This window comes from Nomascus leucogenys, chromosome 6 (assembly GCF_006542625.1).
Source record: "Nomascus leucogenys isolate Asia chromosome 6, Asia_NLE_v1, whole genome shotgun sequence".
Classification (NCBI taxonomy): Eukaryota; Metazoa; Chordata; class Mammalia; order Primates; family Hylobatidae; genus Nomascus; species Nomascus leucogenys.
In genome coordinates this window covers 118,261,209-118,282,628 of record NC_044386.1, presented here as the reverse complement: position 1 = coordinate 118,282,628, position 21,420 = coordinate 118,261,209, and the positions used below count along the sequence as shown (strand labels likewise).

The 21,420-nt window shown below is 36.1% G+C and overlaps 1 protein-coding gene across 8 annotated transcripts in view; it reads right to left on the bottom strand.

Annotated features, from left to right (window-relative positions):
- The window catches only part of MEF2A (myocyte enhancer factor 2A), a 121,018-nt gene extending 109,383 nt beyond the window's left edge, over window positions 1–11,635 (bottom strand). For 6 of the 8 annotated variants that reach the window (XM_030815078.1, XM_030815081.1, XM_030815079.1 and 3 more), the window contains exon 1: window positions 11,554–11,635. The gene's annotated coding sequence lies outside the window, so the exon portion shown is untranslated. The remainder of the gene's footprint in view (window positions 1–11,553) is intronic. The other 2 variants (XM_030815080.1, XM_030815083.1) reach the window with 1 other exon arrangement.
- Between the last annotated feature and the right edge of the window lie 9,785 nt (window positions 11,636–21,420).

The window sequence follows — 21,420 nt, the reverse complement described above, 5'->3', positions numbered from 1 at the left end:
CACGCCCGGCTAATTTTTTTTTGTATTTTTAGTAGAGACGGGGTTTCACCATGGTCTCGATCTCCTGACCTCGTGATCCGCCTGCCTCGGCCTCCCAAGGTGCTGGGATTACAAGCGTGAGCCACTGCACCCGGCCCTCACAATGGCAGATTCTTTACCCTTATGGAATTATCTTCTAATTACTTTTAATATAAGATAATTTTTCTTTGTTCCCACTAAACTAAGACGTTTTAATTAATGTTTACAATTAAATCCAGGCAAAATTCAAATTCTAAATTAGCCTGAGACTATCATAAGCTATTGTTTTCTGGAAAATGACTAAGGTATTCCATTTGAGTCTGAATTGTACATGCTATATTATCATATGTTTTTAAAATACAACATTATGTCGTATGAACACAATCACAGCTATAAAGAAATGATTCGGTAACAAAAACATAAACTGTACTTTGAATATAAAGCTCATAGACTTATGGTCATTACTTGAAAGTGCAGTTTGGCTTTATGTAACTTTCATAAAGGCAGAACATACCCTACAAATACTCACACTAATTTTATGAAGTTCTGAATTAAATTAGGTTATTATACATTTTTAGGTAAAATTCAAAAATACTAACATCTGATTCAAGAAATAAGATCAATAAATGTACAAAAATATACACAGCATTGAGAAAAATAATCCCTTACTAACTAGAAGAGAGCAAGAAATCACTATGACCCAAAGCCATTACGAACAATGTCGTGCCATGCACATGGGCCTGGGGCCAAGAGTGAGCAGGTGGGGTCTGAAAGCCAACTTGTCTTCCACTGTCTAACACCTTCACCCTAGCAGAAGCCACTATTTACTTAAAATCAGAGGGGCCTTTTCCAACTTTGCAAAGACTAGCTGTGGTCTAGCTATGACACCTCTAAACTATCTACTTGTTAGAAAAGTTAAGACAACTGATATACTGAATATTGGTAACTTTGCCTAAAATCCAAACAACAAAATAGCACCTTTTTTTTTTTTTTTTTTTTTTTGAGATGGAGTTTCACTCTTATTACCCAGGCTGGAGTCCAATGGCACGATCTCAACTCACTGCAACCTCCACATCTCGGGTTCAAGTGATTCCTCTGCCTCAGCCTCCCAAGTAGCTGGGATTACAGACACCTGCCATCACGCCCAGCTAACTTTTTGTATTTTTAGTAGAGACAGGGTTTCACCATGTTGGCCAGGCTGGGTCTTGAACTCCTGACCTCAGGTGATCCACCCATCTTGGCCTCCCAAAATGCTGACATTACAGGCATGAGCCACCACACTCACCCAAAATATCATTTTTTATCATGTGTTTACTTCTTATGTTTTAGGTAAAATAGTCAATACACCAAAACAAAAACAGGATGGGAGGAGGGGAGAAATCATCTAAAAATCTGAAACATGGTTTAAAAGATGGCATCTTTCTATTTTAATTTGGATTTATCTGATTAATAACAAGTTATATATTTTTGTATGCTTCCACACAGTGTTTTTAGATTAGAGACATTCAAAGCTGAATGTTGAAAAATAAAAGAAGCTTAAGGGTAAACTGTTTACAGCCTATTCCTATTAGTGAAATATGCAACACGTTTTATACAATGAATAGCAAATATAGTGCAAGTACCTTACATTCACAGTGAAATTAACTAAATTTGATTAAAGCTGTAAGTAATTTTTTTTTTTGGTAATGTCAATAATCACTCCCTTCATTTAACTGCCGAAGAAGTTCAAAGTTTTTTTAAGTTGGGCTTCCTTAAACAGGACATATGATTATTTTAAAACTACATAAACCATTAGTTGATCATGGTAAATCATCCAAACTACTAACTTCAAAATTTTTATCTGGACGACCAGTCTATAAAATATCAAATATATCAATGAATTATAATTTGATTTTCAGTGATTCATGTCTTCTACTACCTCAATTCATTTCTACAAAGCACAGCAAGACTATGGCTCAAAACTCCTACAGCAAATTATAAGAGTTGACGATATAATCACAGGGTACCTTGAACTCCTTAGAGATAAGCATAATATTATGAAAATCATTAGAAAGGAGACTTTGTAAACTGCCCTGTTAAGAGGAGAGCCCCTCCATCCACGCTCTTTCATTCTCAGATTAATTACACCTACATAAAGAACAATGTCCTGTCTTCACATAGGACACAAAAGAGAAATAAAGGATACAGCAAGGCAAGGCATAGAAATGAAAACGAGGTTCTAATCCTCTACCACCACCAACTCACTCTCAAAATTAATGCTCCCTCAATTGTAAAATGCAGATACTTATGCCTATCTCAGATACTTCTCAGGATGTCATAACTACTGGGGGAAAAATGTTTTACAAATAATTAAATCATACAAAAAGATGAATTATCATTACCAGAAATAATCTCGGTTCTCTACATTATGATTCAAATATCAAATATATTAAAACCTTTTAACCTCATCTCATCTGAATCAAACCTGTGTATAAATGCTGCTCTAAGTCTAACCTTATCAATATTTATTCAGTCAAATATGATTTTGAGTATACATCAGAGATGTAAAAATACATAAAACAAAAATTCACAATTCAAGGACTGATTACGAACTCAAGTCACAATTCAGATCTAAGAGAATATGAGCACCCCTAAAATCACCCACTATTCCACCATCATTAAATCCCTCCCCCACCACACTTAGGAGCCAACTATTTTCCTGATTATTGTGGTAGCAACTCTCTTTCTTTTGTTGTTATTCATTTTCCGTTTCATGGCATAAGCACAGATCCCTCAACATCATAGCTTATTTTACCTGCTTTATTTTTGCATGTTTTGTTTTTACTTTATATCAGTGGAATCACACATAATGTGTGATTTCTGGCTTCATTTGAGAAACATCTTGTGATATTTATCCATAGCTATAGTTCTTCCATTTTTACAGCTGTAAAGTACTCCACTGTATGAATGTATCATGATTTTCTTTATGTAGCCAACTATGATGAACATCATATTGAGTGTGAGGCTATTACAAACAGCTACCAACGTTCCTTAATACATCTCTCCACACACATGTACATGTATTCTAAAGTGTATAACCATGAAAAGAAATTAATGGGTCACAGTGTATGTAAATGTCAAGATGTTTCTCAAAGTGGCTGAGTTCCCATAACTTAACATCCTCTCAAAAACTTGTACTATAAATCCCTTTTTAAAATTTCAGCCATTCTAGTGGGCATATGGTGGAGCCTAGTTTTAATTCGCATTTCCCAGATTATTAATAAGGTTAAGCACTTTTTTTCCACGTTTCTTAAATATCTGAATTTCTTTTGTGAAGTATTTTTCATGTCTCTTGCCCATTTTTCTATTGGATTGTCTCTGTCACATTGATTTGTAGAAGCGCTTTGAATATTCTGATACATGTCTTTTGTCTGTTAAAGGTACTGCAAATATCTTCTCCACTCTGACTTGCCTCTCTTTTCTTAATGGTGACTTTGCAAGAACAAAATTTCTTAATTTTAAGGTAGTCAAAATTATCAATTTTTTAATATTTGCCCTTTTGATTTTTTTTAAGAAATATTTTCTTGGCCAAAGAGCATGAACCTGTTCATCTATATTAGCTTCCAACAAGTTTCAGTTTTGTCTTTCATGTTGAAATATACAAATCATTCTTAAATTGATGTTTGCATATGGTATGGAATGTAAGTTATTTCTTTCCATATAGATTATCACTTGTTCCAGGACGATTTTTTGAATAATTCTTTCCCTACTACTCTAAAGTGTGCGTTTTGTCATAAAGCAAGTGTCCGTGTACATGTGAACCCTTTTCCAGGCATTTAATTTCTTTTCTTTATCCTTGTGGCTTTATTTCATGAAATCAATGACTGTAGATTTAGGTAAGTTTTTAATAGAGAAAGTTATTCCACTTTGATCTTCTTTCAAGACTACTTTAGCTATTCTTGGGCCACAAAATTTCCCTTAAAATCCAACCCAGGGCATGATCTCGGCTCACTGCAACCTCTGCCTCCTGGGCTCAAGTGATCCTCCTGCCTCAGCCTGCTGAGTGGCTGCGACTACAGGCATGTGCCACCATGCCTGGCTAATTTTGTATTTTTTGTAGAGACAGGGTTTTGCTGCATTGCCCAAGCTGGTCTTGAACTCCTAGGCTCAGGTGATCCACCAACCTTTGGCCTTCCAAGGTGCTGGCATTACAGACACGAGCCACTGCACCCAGCCCCCCCGCCTTTTTTTTTAAATCTAAAATCTAAAACGTACTGTAAAGCTCCTTAGGCCCTGAGCCAAGAATCCTATAAAAAAGCATACCAATTTACTTGTTCATGCTTTATGTACAAGGTTTACCTTTCAGGCATAAAGAAGAATGTAATGTCTGTAAATGTGTTGAACAAATCTAAGCTTTCAACATTGTTGGTAGCTTGGATGTCCACCTTGCACAATATAGTTCAACTTTGGAAGTTGTGATAGGCGAAATAATTACGCAGGAAAGACAACCACATCCTAAAATTGCCAGAACCTGTGAATATGTTACATTACATGGAAAAGGAGAATTAAGGTTGCAGATGGAATTAAAGTTGGTAATCATTTGTCCTTAAAATAGGTAAATTAATTTGGATTATCTGGGTTGGCTCAAAGTGAACACATCTTTAAAAGTGGAAGAGAGGCAGGACATAGCAGCTCACACCTATAATTCCAGCACTTTGGGAGACTGAGGCAGCCAGATCACTTGAGGCCAGGAGTTCAAGACCAGCCTGGCCAGCATGGCAAAACCCCGTCTGTACTAAAAATACAAAAAAAATAGCTGGGTGTGGTGATGCGTGACTGTAGTCCCAACTGCTTGGGAGGATGAGGCAAGAGAACAGCTTGAACCTGGGAGGTGGAGGTTGCAGTGAGCAGAGATCACACCACTGTACTCCAGGATGGACGACAGAGCAAGACTCTGTCTCCAACAAAAACAGACAAACTAACAAAATTTTGGAATATTGATTGGGATTACTTTGAATTGAGAATAATCTCAGAAGAGCATGGAGTATAGCCCTCAAAAGGCTATAACCTTAATGGGCAGTAAATTAACCCCACGAAAAAGGCTTCTCTGGATCAACACTGACAAGCTTAAACAAAAAGATTCAGCTGATACTAACTTATATATGTACAAAAACAAAGTCCAACACTGTATAGAAGATACAAAAAAAAAAAACAACCCTTCGCCCAACAATGTCAAACCACAATATCCAGCATCCAAACATTACAGGGAATGAGAAGAGGCAAAAAAATGTGGCCCACATAATAAAAGTCAATCAACATGAAGAGATCCAAAAATGATAAAGTTAACGGAACTGACAAGGGCGTTAAAAAAAGATTATAAATAAACTTAGTATGTTACAGAAGGTAAAGAAAAATAAGAACATGAAGAGATTAATGGAAGAAATAAAACTTCCAGAGATGAAAAATGATTTTCAGAAATTAAAAACACCCTGGATGGGATTATTCAATGCAGAAGAAAAGATCAGTGAACTTGAAGGCATGGTACTATCAACCAACCAATAAAGCACAGACAGAAAGAAATGAAAAACAAAAGCAGTATCAGTGCCAAGAGACAATATTTCAAATATATAACTAAAATTACAGGGGAAACAAAAACAAAAACCTGGAGTAAGTGGGATATTTGAAGAAATAGTGGCCAAACATTTCCAAATTTGGTTTTAAACAATAAACTAAAAAATCTAGGCAGCATTATTGCAAAGAAAACCATACAAGGCCCATCATAATCAAATGACTAAAACCCAGTAATAAAGTCTTAAGAGTAGCCAAAGAAAATAGAAAACTTACATACTGGGAACAAAAGGTAACAGCAGCAGACTTTTTGTCAGAAACTATGCAAACTATTTCACAAACTATTTCACTAAATTTAACAGTGACAAAGACCTAATTCATCAAGAAAACATAAAAATCCTTATTACGCATACACCTAATAACAGAGCCTCCAAATACATGAACCAGTAAAAGGAAAAATAAACAAATCCACAATTAAAGTTGAATATTGAACACTCCTCTCTCAGAAATTATTGAAACAAACAGAAAATCAAAAGGGACACAGAAGTCTTAAAGAATACTATCAACCAATCTGACCTAGTTAACATTTTTAGAAAACTCCACTCAACACATTCTTCTTAAGTACACACAAAACATTTACTAACACTGGCTGGGCATGGTGGCTCACACCTGTAATCCCAGCACTTTGGGAGGCCAAGGCAGACAGATCACTTGAGGTCAGCAGTTCGAGACCAGCCTGGCCAACATGGCAAAACGCCGTCTCTACCAAAAACACACACACACACACACACAAAATCAGCCAGGTGTGATGGCTGTGTGCCTACAGTCCCAGCTAATCAGGAGGCTGAGGTCAGAGGACTGCTTGTACCCAGGAGGTGGAGGTTGTAGTGAGGCAAGATCACGCCACTGCACTCCAGCCTCGGTAACAGAGTGAGACTGTCCTTGGGGGAAAAAAAAAATTTTACGAACACAGACCACCACAACTGTGCCTTATAATAAATCTCAACAAGTTGACAAGAACTTACATCACACAAAGTATGTTCTTGGACAACAGTAGAATTAAATTAGAAACCTGTAAGAGAAAGAAATCTGCAAAATTAACCAAATATTTGAAAATGATGTGGGTCAAGGAAAAAAAACACAATGGAAATTTTAAAATACTCTGAACTCCATGTAAATGAACACACAACATTACTAACTTTGTAGGATGCAAACAAAGGAAAATTAAAAGATTAAATACTCTTTTAGAAAAAGAAGGAAGTTTCCAAATAGCAACAGAAGAGGGGATATCACTACAGATCCTTCAAATGTAAAAGAATAGGGATTCTAAAATACAACTTTGTGCCAATAAATTAGGCAACTTACATAAAATAGACAAATTCCTTGAAAAACAAACAACTAAAGCTTATTTAATAAGAATCAACATAAATCCAAATCGCCCTGTATCATTTAAGGAAACCAAATTCATAGTTTTGTTACAGTAGGTAGCTAGTCAGACATGAGCAGGGCAGGAAAAGCTCCCCACCCCTACACACACACACCAGGCACACACACACACACACACACACACACCAGGAATGTCAGGCAACCACCAGGTGATGGTCAGGCAGTTGTTAAACTGTCTCTCTAAAATGATAATTGGTCATGGCCCAAGCCAGTGAAAGGCAGTCTCCCAACAGATAGGAAACACCTGAAGCTGGTGATCAGCCACTTCCCTATAACATCTCATGAGTTGGATGTATGGGCTCCAGCATGTGCATTGAGAGGCAAAACGGTGGCGTTTAACTGGTATATGACTTCCTAGGGACATTGGACTGGTAAGGGAAGAATACCTCAAGGAAGCATACATACGACTTCAGTAAACACACTGCACAGGCTCCCCTCCCAAGTGCTAGGCCGCTGAGAATGCAGACAGCCCACCCCAAGGGAAGAATCAAGGCAGAAGGGACACAAGACCCCAGAAGTATGCCAACATTTAAAACCCTGAGTCAAAGGTCAAACCACGCACTGATCTCTCAAGCTGCCCACTTGGCCCTCTTCCAAGTGTTCTTTACTTCCTTTCATTTCTGCTCTAAAGCTTTTTAATAAACTTTCACTCCTGCTCTAAAACTTGCCTCGGTCTCTCCTGCCTTATACCCCTCAGTCGAATTCTTTCTTCTGAGAAGGCAAGAACTGAGGTTGCCGTAGACCCATGCAGATTCACCGCCGGTAACAGTTTAAAACCTTTCCACAAAGAACCTCCAGGTCCAGAGGTCTTCATTGGTGAATTCTACCAAACACCTAAAGAAGAAATAACACCAATTCTATGCAAATTCTTCAAGAACAAGAAATTTTAACTCATTCTGAGACCAGCATTACCCTGACACACACACACACACACACACACACACACACACACAAAGACAAAAACTACAATCCAATGCCTTCCATGCATGTAGACTTTTTAAAACAGTCAACGCAATTTTAGCAAGTGAATCCAGCAATATACAAAAAGTATAACACATCATGACCAAGTGACAACTGTCCTAAGAATACATGAATGGTTGGTTCAATATTTAAAATCAATCAATGTAACTGACCATATGCACAGACAAACAGGAGGGGAGGTAGGTGACCATATCAATAGATGCAGAAAAAACATTTGGCCAAAATTCAACATCTACTCATGAAAAGGAAAAAAAAAAAAAACTCTTACCAAGATCTGGTGAAAAACTCAAAAGTTTTCCACCTAAGATCAGAAGCAAGGCAAGGATGTTAGTTCTCACCACTTCTATTCAACATTGCACTGGGACTACTAACCAGTGTAATAAAGCAAGCAAAAGTAATAAAAGGTGCATAAATTTAAATGGAGGAAATAAGATAGTCTTTATTCACAGAGAGGATAATTACCTACACAGACGATTTGAATAAATCTACAAAAAAGCCACTACCACTAATATTTAACAATATTACAAATTATAAAGTTTTATATAAAAATCAATTCTAGGCCGGGCACGGTGGCTCACGCTTGTAATCTCAGCACTTTGGGAGGCCGAGGCGGGCGGATCACGAGGTCAGGAGATCGAGACCACGGTGAAACCCCATCTCTACTAAAAATACAAAAAAAAAAATTAGCCGGGCGTGGTGGTGGGCGCCTGTAGTCCCAGCTACTCGGAGAGGCTGAGTGAGGCAGGAGAATGGCGTGAACCCGGGAGGCGGAGCTTGCAGCGAGCCAAGATCGTGCCACTGCACTCCAGCCTGGGTGACAGAGCGAGACTCCATCTCAAAAAAATAAATAAATAAAAAATAAAAATCAATTCTATCTCTGTAAACCAGCATCAATCAATTGGAAACTGATATTCTTTTAAATTCCCATTTATAATAACAAAATTAAAATAATTAGAGATGAATTTAACAAACTATGTGTCAGACCATTGCACTGAAAGCTACAAGACACTGCTGAGAAAAAGTAAAGATGACTTAAATGAATAGAGGTACCAAGCTCACGCATTAATAAGATTCAATATCCTTAAGAGGTAAATTCTCCCAAATTGATCTCTAGGGTAAAAACATTCCTAATCAAGATCCTGTTAGGCTTTTTTTGTAGAAATTAAAAAGCTGATTCTAAACTACATAGAAAGAAATAAAAAGGATCCAGAATAGAAGAAACAACTTTGAAACAGAAGAACAAACTTAGAGGATTTACATTACCACATTTTAAGATTTACTATAAAGCTTCAGTAATCAAGACAGCGAAGCACTGTCATAAGGATATATAGATCAACAGAACAGAGTCCTGAAACAGACCCACACATAATGGCCAATTAATTTTCAACAATGGTGCCATGATAATTCAACAGGGGAAAATATAATGTTTTCAAAAAAAACTGCTGGAACAGTATGATATCTATATTCAAAGAAATAAACTTCAACCCTTACCTCACACCATATACAAAAATTAATTCAAAATGGATCACTGACCTCAATGTAGTAGTCCAAAGGAGTTCCAAGACATGAAGGAAAGCCAGGAGAAATTCTGTCTAATCCCTATGACAAACCTCCAATTTCTACTGCAGCAGAATTGTAAAGAAAATCTCTAATCTGAGCTTCACCAGTTAACATACAAATCTATTCAAAAAGAAAGGGCATTTCCAATCTAAATACTCAAGAGTAACTCCTAAGTAAGTAGTTATTAACTCAGGCACAACCCATAGAACCATAGAAGGCCAGTCATGAAGGATAAGACACTGTCTACATCCTTAGAGACTAGTAGAGGAAGCAGCATAGAGAATTCCCTAAAATTTAAACATGACTCAAAATATAACATCTGAAGTTATACCCACAGCCATTACTGAGGTTCAGAGAAAGTACAGAGTTCTCAGCTAAGTGCATGAGTGCTTTAGCTCATATCACTGTTTCCAGCAGTTAATGAACAAAACAAACAGGTGAGAAATCTAAGTAAAATCCTTGCTTAGTATCTGTGGAGTGGGAAATTGGTTCCAGAATCCCCCATGGATACCAAAATCCTAAGACACTCAAGTCTCTTATATAAAAATGGTGCGGTATTTGCATACAACCTACACAAATCCTCCTATACTTTGAATCATCTCTAGAATATTTATAATATCTAATACAATGTAAAATTTTCTATTGGTATATTATTTTTTATTGTTTCGAAGTATAGGGTATTTTTTAATCCACAGTTGGTTGATCCACAGATGAGGAACCTATGGGTAGAGAGGGCCAACTGCAATGATGAGAAAAAGAAACAGATTTACAGAAGACTAACCAAGGTTTATATTTTAAAATGAGAATTAAACTCTACTATTCCCATCCCACCTACACATACACAAGTTTTAAACTGAAGGTACTTTGCATCAGTTGGATAAACAGGCCTTTTTCTCCTAGTCTCCTAAACTAAAGATTATCAATCATTAAATGGGCTGTTCTTCAGTCAAGTTATAACAAGAAAAATATATAGCCATATGAAACTGATGTCAGAATATCATACTTTAACAAAGAACTCATTTTTGTAAGTTTGTAAAATGTGACTTCTACTATTTAATTATTCAAGAAAAAAAATTTAGACCTATGTTAAGTAGCAAAAGTATTCCTGAAATGGGCAAAATAAAAATTTTTAAGATACCTTTTCCAAGATCTTTACTGACATAATCATCAGCCTGGCTCAATGATATCTAGTATTTAAAATGCTAATGTTAACTTATTATAACACACTGAAGAATATCCCCTAACATTTTTCAAAATTACTTATTTTAAAATATTCTAGCATTAATATAATTCACTTCTTTTCCATTTTAAGTAGAAGGTAGAATTCAGGTAAGGTTTCACTCATGAAAACTTTTCAGGACTACACATCTGAAAACTTTAGAGGACTACACATCTTACTGAGATACTGTGAATGTTAACCTAGGCCAATGTAATTTTTTTAATCAAAATAATCCCCTCCTGAGCTTTGTAAATATGAACCCATTAAGGCAGTAAATTCAAAGTCATTAAAAATGTCCACATTTTTAAAAGATCTCCTAAAATTTGCTTTTTCTATTTGACCTTTCCCACGCTTCATGAGATATGGCTAGACTTGTCCATGTCATCTTTCACTTGAAAATCTTTCCTCAGCTCATGTAACTCATGTCCCCCAACTCTCCCTTCATCCTATTAACTGTCTCAGTAACTACCAACTACCTAATTTTTTTTTCTTCTTTCTTCAAATAGAGGTTAACTGATCGAGAATATGGAAGAAGTGTGAAAGATGAAAAAATATGAGGTGATTTCAGCAGCGTCAGACAAAATATAAGAGAAACTGCCACTACACAATATTACGCATTTCAACTGAATTTTACAAATTTCCTTAACTGGTCTAAATTAAGCGCCCCCTCACTCCCAAGAAAACCTCTAAAATAACTGCCATTCAATCTCACAAGAACAGCCTGATTTTTAAAATACATTTCCATTGTATTTACTTAACACAGAAAAGAAAAAATGTCTTACTAGAAATGAAGTATCAGCAAAAAGTGCACTTAGATATGATCCTTGCAGAAAATTCTTGTTCTTTTTTCACAAAATGCAATTCCTTAAAAAAGAAAAAAATTTGAGATGCGTTATTGTTCTTGACTCCAAAACTGAATTAAATATACATTTAATTATACAAAATTCTAGCACTCAACACCATTCCTAGCAGAAAGCTCCACAAATACTGTTAAATGAAAATTAAATTTTAAAAAGTCATTTATTTGGAATAAAACAAAACGTTAGCCAACTGAGTATTTCTACTGTTACGAATCCTTTTTCTTCAGGAAGTATTACTCAAAATGTTCAGTAATATTCTTTGCATCGTGAGATTCAAAAATTGGTTTCCTAGGTCCCATTTTCCTATCCTCTGTATCATATGTTATGCTTTATATTTATCTGTACTGTGCGTATAGCCTACTGAACTTACTAGTTTCAATAAACTAAACTTGTTTTAAATAGTTTAAAATGTCCACCATATTGTTTTCATCAAGAAAATTGTGAAATAATTGTTATCACCATAAAATATACCTGTATTTCAATACAATGTGTATACTTGTAATTTTCACCAGCTAGCTATCTTTTAAAGGGAACAATGAAATTAACACAAAATGACAAAAATGAATAGAAGACTGATGGCTGTCTATAATTCACATTAATAAAGGAACAGAAGTTATCGGGGAATCTGCCCCGATATTCGCATAGGTTCTTTTCTATTTTCCTTAAGCGTCGGCCAGCTTGAGAAATAAAGGGACAGAGTACAAAAGAGAGAAATTTTAAAGCTGGGCGTCTGGGGGAGACATCACTTGTCGGTAGGTTCCGTGATGCCCCACAAGCCACAGAAACCAGCAAGTTTTTATTAGGGAGTTTCAAAAGGGGAGGGAGTGTGCGAATACGTGTGGGTCACAGACATCAAGTACTTTACAAGGTAATAGAATATCACAAGGCAAGTGGAGGCAGGGCGAGATCACGAGATCACGAGATCACAGGACCACAGGACCACAAGACCAGGGCGAAATTACAATTGCTAATGAAGTTTCAGGCACCATTGTCATTGATAACATCTTATCAGGAGACAGGGTTTGAGATCAACCGGTCTGACCAAAATTTATTAGGCGGGAATTTCCTCTTCCTAATAAGCCTGGGAGCGCTATGGGAGACTGGAGTCTATTTCACCTCTGCAGTCTCAACCACAAGAGACGACCACGCCCAGGGGGAACAGTTCAGAGACCCACCCCCAGGGGCGCATTCTCTTTCTCAGGGATGTTCCATGCTGAGAGAAAGAATTCAGCGACATTTCTCCCATTTGCTTTTGAAAGAAGAGAAATATGGCTCTGTTCCGCCCGGCTCACCAGAGGTCAGAGTTTAAGGTTATCTCTCTTGTTTCCTAAACATTGCTGTTATCCTGTTCTTTTTTTCAAGGTGCCCACATTTCATATTGCTCAAACACACATGCTGTACAGTTTGTGCAGTTAATGCAATTATTACAGGGTCCTGAGGCGATATACATCCCCCTTAGCTGAGAGGATTAAGAGATTAAAGACAGGCATAAGAAATTATTAATTAATTTGGGGAACTAATAAATGTCCATGAAATCTTCACAATCTACGTTCTTCTGCCATGGCTTCAGCCAGTCCCTCCGTTTGGGGTCCCTGACTTCCCGCAACAACTAGTGAACACGGCTCAATGGATTAGGTGCACAAAGAATAATCCAGACCTGCTACATTCTTGCTTGAAGATAGAGCAGGACATTCAGGTAGAAAAAGGAAAGCTATCTCTCTCCTCACTCCTACTGGCCAGGATCAATTACAATGCTAACACAATAATTTAGAATTGCATGATCAGGTGATTCAACCAATCCCCAAGTAAATCCATTTCATCAAATGAAAATGATAATTTATCCACAGAAACACCAATCTTTTGAATCTGATTCTGCAGTATTATTATGACACTGATTTAGTTTCTATCTGGAAACGGACACCTCCTCTGGGGGCAGGAAAAACACAAACTGCCAAGTATTCTTTTTATATTAACAAATTAAGTATTAAAAACCCAAACTTTAAAAGACATAAAAACACATAAACAAGGCTTTTTTTTTTTTGCAAAGGTAAAAGGAGCTTACTTTAAAACACCAATTTCAGCTTTTAATCTAATTGTACTAAAATGCAGAAAAAAATTCCTCAAATTTAGTTGCATTACCAACTTCTAAAATACAATAATTCAAAGTAAAGCCAAAATTTAGCTATTTGGCCTATGGCAAACAAGTGATAAAACACAAATTTGATAGTTACACATCACAGTACATATTCTCATCTCAAAATGCATTCCTCAATTATATAAATGTACTGTTATTGATGATGTATGTTGTACCTAGTTTTCAAGTAGTTTCTAAAAGACAATATTGTAAAAAATCAAGTTTTTATAGTTCTTTTACCATAATCTATAATGAGCCATGCTCTTTCAAAAAAAAAAAAAAAAAAAAAAACTAAACTAGAATGTTAGTGCTGAGTCAGTTATCATCAAATTTCATATATATAGATCAAATGTACACTTGAATGACGCGTTCTGTGACGCCATCTTCAGTACACCTTAACTACCACCATCACTCCCAGGGGGTAAAATTACTGTAGTTAGTTGTACAAGTATGAGTCTCTTCTATTATACCATATGCATTTTTAAAAGAAGGAACTTTGTACTTTGTTCTTTTTATATCCCCAATATCTAGTTAGTATCTGGCCCAGGATTCAATAGAATTCATTTGGAAAATTTTTACTAAGCATCCAACATATTCTCCAGGCACTTTTCTAGGTGCTAGGAATCAATCCCTATCACTATTCCTGACTTCACAGAGCTTACATTCTAGTGGGGAGACCTATAGTACAAGGTGAATAGGGAATATATAATATAGGTGGTAGGTTGGTGGAAAAGTCCTTAATGAGAAAAAAAAATTAAGCAGGGAAGGAAGTACTGCCAGAGGAAGGAGATTAAAACTATAGACAATGCATCCAGGGAAAGCCTAACGTAAAAACAACAACTACAAGAGCAGCAGTAATACTTGGGTATTTATCATATGCTAATCAGCATACTAATTGCTTCACATGTCATTACCTGATGTAATGCCAACAACAACCTCATTATTACCCCATTACTATTCTCAAGAGGGAACGCAAATACTAAAGAAGCAACTTCCCAAGGTATTCAGCTAGTAAAGTGCTGAAGCCAGGATGAGAATCCAGGAATGCTTTTAACTGCTACACATAACCACAATTCAGTAAATGCTTTTGTTGAATAAAGAGGTGGAAAAAAAATGAATGCCTACTATAGCAATAGATTCAAGACAGCAAAGCAAATCTCAGTCTCAGAGGACCAGTACATTTCAGCAGGTTCAGATATACATTGTACATCAATACCTATATATGAGAGAGCCCATGAACATGTAGACACCTGCTGTGAAGTAGTTACAATTACTGATAATTTCATAATACCTTTTAAAATATATTTAGAGTTTCTATATGACAATTACCAGAACTAAAAATTATACAATATCACACAAATCACACAGATAGAAATAATGTGATGTAATAAGAAATACATATTTGGTTTCTGCTGGAGTGGCAAGTGTCTCTTGCACGCCAGTGAAATGACTAGTGACTAGGGGGCCCTAGGTAGCTTCAATATGTGTGCTGGTCATCAGAAAGACCTAGGCATGAATAGAGGGTTGATGTTTTCAGCCCCAACTCCCAACCTCTGGGGAGGGGAGAGAGACTGAAGGTTGAGTTGATTACCAACGGTCAATGATGTATGTAATCAATCATGCCTAGGTAACAAACCCTTCAAAAAAAAAAAAAAAAGAAAGGACAGGGTTTGGAGTGCTTCCAGATTGCTGAACACGTGGAGGTTCCTGGATGGTAGCACAACCAGATAGAGGATGGAAGCTCTGTGCCCCTTTCTATACACCTTGCCCTATGCATCTCTTCCATCTGGTCATTCATCTATATCCTTCATAATAAATGGGTAAACATAAGTAAAGTGCTTCTCTGAGTTCTGTGAGCTGCTCTAGCAAATTAATCAAACCAGAAGAAGGGGTAGTGAGAACCCCTGATTTATAGCCAATTGATCACAAGTACTGATCACAACCAGGCACTTGCGATTGGCATCTGAAGTGGGCCAGTCTTCTCAGGCTGAGCCCTCAACCTGTAGGACCTGATGCCATCTCCAGGTAGATAGTATCAGAATTGAACTGAACTATAGGAAATCCAGCTGGTGTCCACTGGAGAACTACTTGGTAAGTGGGAAACCCTCACACACGTTTTAGTGACCAAAGGCAAAGTATCCTGTGGTGAGTGGTGTATGAAAGAGTACAAAAAAATGTAATTTGTTTTTTTCCTATCTCAAATAGGTGATTAAAAACATCTTTTTTAATAGAAGGTAGTCCTGAAAGAAACAAGACCTTTGAAGCATTATCAAGGACATTTAAATGTTGAATATCATGTTTTATACCATGGTACAACTTACTCAGCTTCCAATTTTCCATACTAGTAGGAATGGTTAAATGAAATGACTTCAACCAGTGTTCAAACTATTTGAACTACCCTACATTTGAAAACTATCAAAATTTCACTGGATGCTTCTGTACTGAGCATAATGCAGTGTCAAAGAAAACAAAAGTTTCTATATGAAAACAGTTCCAAAGTCAATCCAAAATGAAACTCACAAAATTATGAATTTCACTTGTAATCAAAATTTAGGCTTAGTTGCAACGGGTATTTTTAATTCCAAATAAGGGTGAACTCATATGGGCACCCAATTCCTCATGCCTTAAGATATTTGCTACCAGGCATGATGTAGTAACTGGTATCGGACATGCTCTCCCATTGAACTAAACTAGAAAACTGATAAAATATATAAAACTACAATTTTAAAACATCAGACAATGAGCAGCCCAGCACTGAGAGGCCTGGAAAAAGGAAAAGTGTCTCTACAAATGCTTGGATGCACAGTCAGGACAACAGTGCAGAAAAGGGAAGCCAAGAAGAATATGGAGGACTCACAGAGTACAAGAGACAGATAAAAATTCAGGAAGTCTGAGGTAGTGGGAATTTGTGGGACAGATTAGCAAAAAGGATGGTACTCAGGAGAGAAAGTGCTCCTGAAATCTGCAGAGGGATTCTAGAGCAGCACTGCCCAAAAGAAACATATTATGAACCTAAAATGTAATTTTTAATTTTCTGGTAACTACACTGTAAAGTAAAAAGAAGGTGAAATTAATTTTAATACAATGTATACCACCCAATACACTCATAATATTATCACTTCAGGATGTAACTGACATTTAAAAAGTGAGATTTTCATATATGTTTTTCCAACCTACATCCCTAACATTCAGTGTGTGTGATATGATTTGGATATTTGTCCCCACCCATATCTCATGTTGAAATGTAATCCCTGATGTTGGAGGTGGGACTTGGTGAGAGGTGTTTGGGCCATGGGGGCAGATCTCTCATGAATGACATGGAGCCCTCCTCTTGGTAATGAGTTCTCACTCTGAGTTCACACAAGATCTGGTTGTTCAAGAGTGTAGTACCTCCCCCAACCCACTCTCTCTTGCTGCCTCTCTCTTGCTTCCCCTCTTACCATGTGACAAGCTTGCTCCCCTTTTCCCTTCCACCATGACTGTAACATTCCTGACACACTCATCTGGAAGCAGACGCCAGCAGTATGCTTGCTTCTTGTACGTCTGCAGAACTATGAGTCAAAATAAGCCTCTTTTCTTTATAAATTATCCAGTCTAAGTTATTCCCTTATAGCAATGCAAACAGACTAACACAGTGTGTTTTGCACATACAGCACATTTAAATTCAGAATAACCATAATTCAAACACTCACGAGCCACATATGGCTAATGGCTACCACATGTAACAACACAGCTCTACAGTTTTTCATTGAATGTGTGCATGAATAAAGTGAAATTCACAAGGCCAGGCAAAGAACAATGATCAGGAAGCAGTATAATAAAAAAAAAAAGATCCCAAAGATTACATAAGACTGCAGAATGTTCAACTTCCACCCAGAGAAACCTGGGCAATCAGTAGAAAATGCAGCAGCAGCACCACCAAGTGCTAACCTAGTCCTACAGTAAAGGCTACACTAGATCTGCCAGAACAAAGTTTAAAAGCAAGCTCAAAAGGTTCATACACGTCTGCAAGAAATTTATCAGTCTGCCAAAACAAAATTAAAATCTCTTGAGAAGAAATCAACAAAATCCAGCCAACAGTGTGATGAATGTCCAGGAGTCAATCAAAACTTACTAAACGTAAGAAAATGAAGAAATGTGTGACCCACACTGCTAGGGGGGAAATCCAATAAAACAAAGAAGCCCAGAAGCAAGACAGGGTGTCTTTAAAGGCATAAACTTCAAAATATTATAAATATATTAAAGGATTTTTTTAAAGGAATAAAAAAGAAAATGATTTTTAAAAGAATAAAATGCATCTTCTAAACATAAAAAATGCAGTATCTCAAAAAAGTAACTGGATGGAATTAACAGTAGATTAAACTGCAGAAAAGAAGATCACAAAATTGAAGATGTAAAACCATCAAAAAGAGCAAAACAAAACAAAAACAGATTATCAAGAACCTGTGAGAATATCAAGGGCAATCTAAAAATAATGTAATTGGAACTGCAGAAGGAAGGAGAAACAAAAAATACATGAAGAAATAGGGCCAAAAAATTTTCCAAATTTGAGGAAAACTGAACACACATATTCAAGAAACTCAACATACATAAAGAAGATTAAGCACAAAGAAACCACACCAATGCACATAATAGAAATCCAGTCATATAGAGAAAATCTTACAAGAAGCCAAAGAAGTGGAAAGACACATTACACACAGAGGAACAAAGATAAGAATTACCAGACTCCTTGTCAAAAGTAATGCAACAAGTTTAAAACAAAGGAATTACACCTGTAAAGTGCTAGAAAGGACAAAAAAAAAAAAAAAAAACTGCAAGCTAAAATCTATATAAAGCAGAAATATTCTTCACTGATAAAGGGGAAATAAAGACATTTCAAACAAACAAAAGCTGAGATGATCTGTTACCAGGAGGCCTGCAATCCAAGAAACACTGAAGGAAGAGTTTTAAGAAGTAGAAAAATGGTAGCAGAACTGTACATCAGAGTGAACCCTAATGTGAACTATGGACTCAGCTAAGAATAATGTATCAGCTCTCAATTGTAACAAATGTACCACACCAATACAAGAGGGAACCTGCAAAGGGTGGGATTGGGGTAGTATATATGAACTCTGTACTTTCTGTTCAATTTTTCTGTAAACCTAAAACTGCTCTAAGATAGTCTATTAAATTTTTTAAAAGAGCAGATAGAAACCTAGTTCTACACAAAGAAAGAGTAACAAATGGTAAACGTGACAAATTATAAGACATTTAAGTTTTAAGAAGATATTTGATTGTCTAAAGCAAAAGTAGTAATAATGTACACTAATAACATATGTAGAATAAAATCAATGACAATAGCAAAAAGAATGAAAGGAAGGAAACTGGAAGTGCACTACAGTAAGGATCTTACATTATTTCTAAAGTGATGAAGGTAGATTGCGATAAGTTCAAGATTCATGTTGTAAAACCCTACAGCAACTACCAAATACATAAAATAAAACTAATCAAGAAAGTAGATTAAATGGAATGCACATTTTTAAAATATGTAATCCAAAAAAGGTATAAAAAGAGGAAAAGCAAGCACAAAATAGGTAGGACAAGTAGAAAACAAAGATGGCAAGATGGTACACTTAAATCTAACTATATCGATAATTACAGTAAATATATATGGTCTACAAACCTCAATTAAACAGTAGAGACTCTCATACTAGATTAAAAGTAGAGATTGTCAGATTAAGTAAAAAAACAAGACCCAACTATATGTATGTTGTCTATGAGATATCACTTTAAATTAACACAGATAGGAAACATAAAACAGAAAAGGATATATCATATAAACACTAATCCTAAAAGCAGCAGTGCCTATATTAATATCAGACAAAGAAGATTTTAGAAGGAATACGTTTCATAATGCTTACAGTCTCAAATTATCAAAACTACAAAATAATTCTAAACATTTATGCAGCCAATGATAGAGTTCCAAAACACATAAAGCAAAAACTGACAGAACTAAAAGGAGAAATAGATATCTACAATTACAGCTGGAGATTTAAATACTTCCTTCACACTAACTGGTAAAATGAGTAGACAGAAAATCAGTGAAGATATGTAAGACCTGAACAACACTATAAACCACCTTGGTTTAACTGAATACTACAACCAACCACATAAGAACAAACATGAAAATATACATGTGTCTTGCTACAATTAACAACAAAGAACATATGCTGGACCATAAAACAAGACACATGAATTTATAAGAACTGAAATGACATAGAAACTGTTTTCTGACCACAAAAGAATTAAAAGATCAGTTACAAAAAGGACATTTTTTTTTGGGGGGGGGGGACATTTTCTATTTTGGGACATTTTCCAAACATTTGGATATTAAGATTTCTAAGTAACTCATGGATCAAATAAATCATTTAAAATTTTAAAAATACATTGAACTAAATGGCAAAAACATGATTAGATTATATAGGGTAAAGCTAAAGATACGTACTTGGAAATTTACAGCTTTTAAGTGCATATTTTAGAAGAAAAAATAATGGTTTAACAGCATTCCAAACTTCCACCCTAAGACACTAGAAAAAAGGAGCATATTAAACTAAAAGTAGAGGTAAGGGAATAATAAAAGTAGAAAATGGTAAAAGAGATGTGGGACAAACTAGATAAAATCAATTAAAGTAAAGTTGGTTATTTGAAAAGAACTTCTAGTTAGGCTGATCAAGAAAAAAGACACAAATTACCAACATCAGAAATAAAAGAAAGGACATCACTACAAATGCTGCAAACATTAAAAGTATACTAAGGGTGATTTTATGCCAATAAAACTGACAACTTAAGTAGACAAAATTTCTTAGAACATGCAGATTATCAAAACTGACACAGAAAGAAATGTCTAAATAATTCTGTATCGAATAAACTAAATTTATAATTTAAAAGCTTTCCACAAAGAAAACTCCAAACCAAGATGGTTTCACTGGTGAATTCTTCAATCATCTAAAGATTTAATATCAGCTGTACACAATCTCTTTAGGAAACAGAAGGAGAGGACACACTTTCTAACATATTTAAGGAGGCCAGTATAAATAACCCTGATACCAAAATGAGGCAAGAGGACCACAAGTAAAAGAAACTACATACCAGTGTCACTTGGGTATAGATGCAAACATTCTTAACAAAATATTAGCAGGTCAAACCCAGCAAAATATGTAAAGAAAATATCAGTACAGATGGGGTTTGTCTCAGGAATACAAGGGTGGTTCAGTATTCAAAAATCAATGTAATTCACTACATTAACATGCCAAAAAAAAACCATGTGATTAATTCCAATAGACATAGAGAAATAACAAAACACCCATTCAGGAAGAAATTAAAAAAAAAAAAAAAAAAAACTCAGCAAACTGGCCAGGTGCAGTGGCTCATGGCTATAACCCCAGCACTTTGGGAGGCTGAGGCAAGAAGACTGCCTGAGGCCAGGGTTTGAGAACAGCCTGGGCAACATAATGAAACCCCCATCTCTACAAAAAAATACAAAAATTAAGGCCAGGTGCAGTGGCTCACACCTGTAATCCTAGCACTTTGGGAGGCTGAGGCGGCCAGATTGCCTGAGCTCAGGAGTTCGAGACCAGCCTGGGCAACAGGGTGAAACCCCGAGTCTACTAAAATAT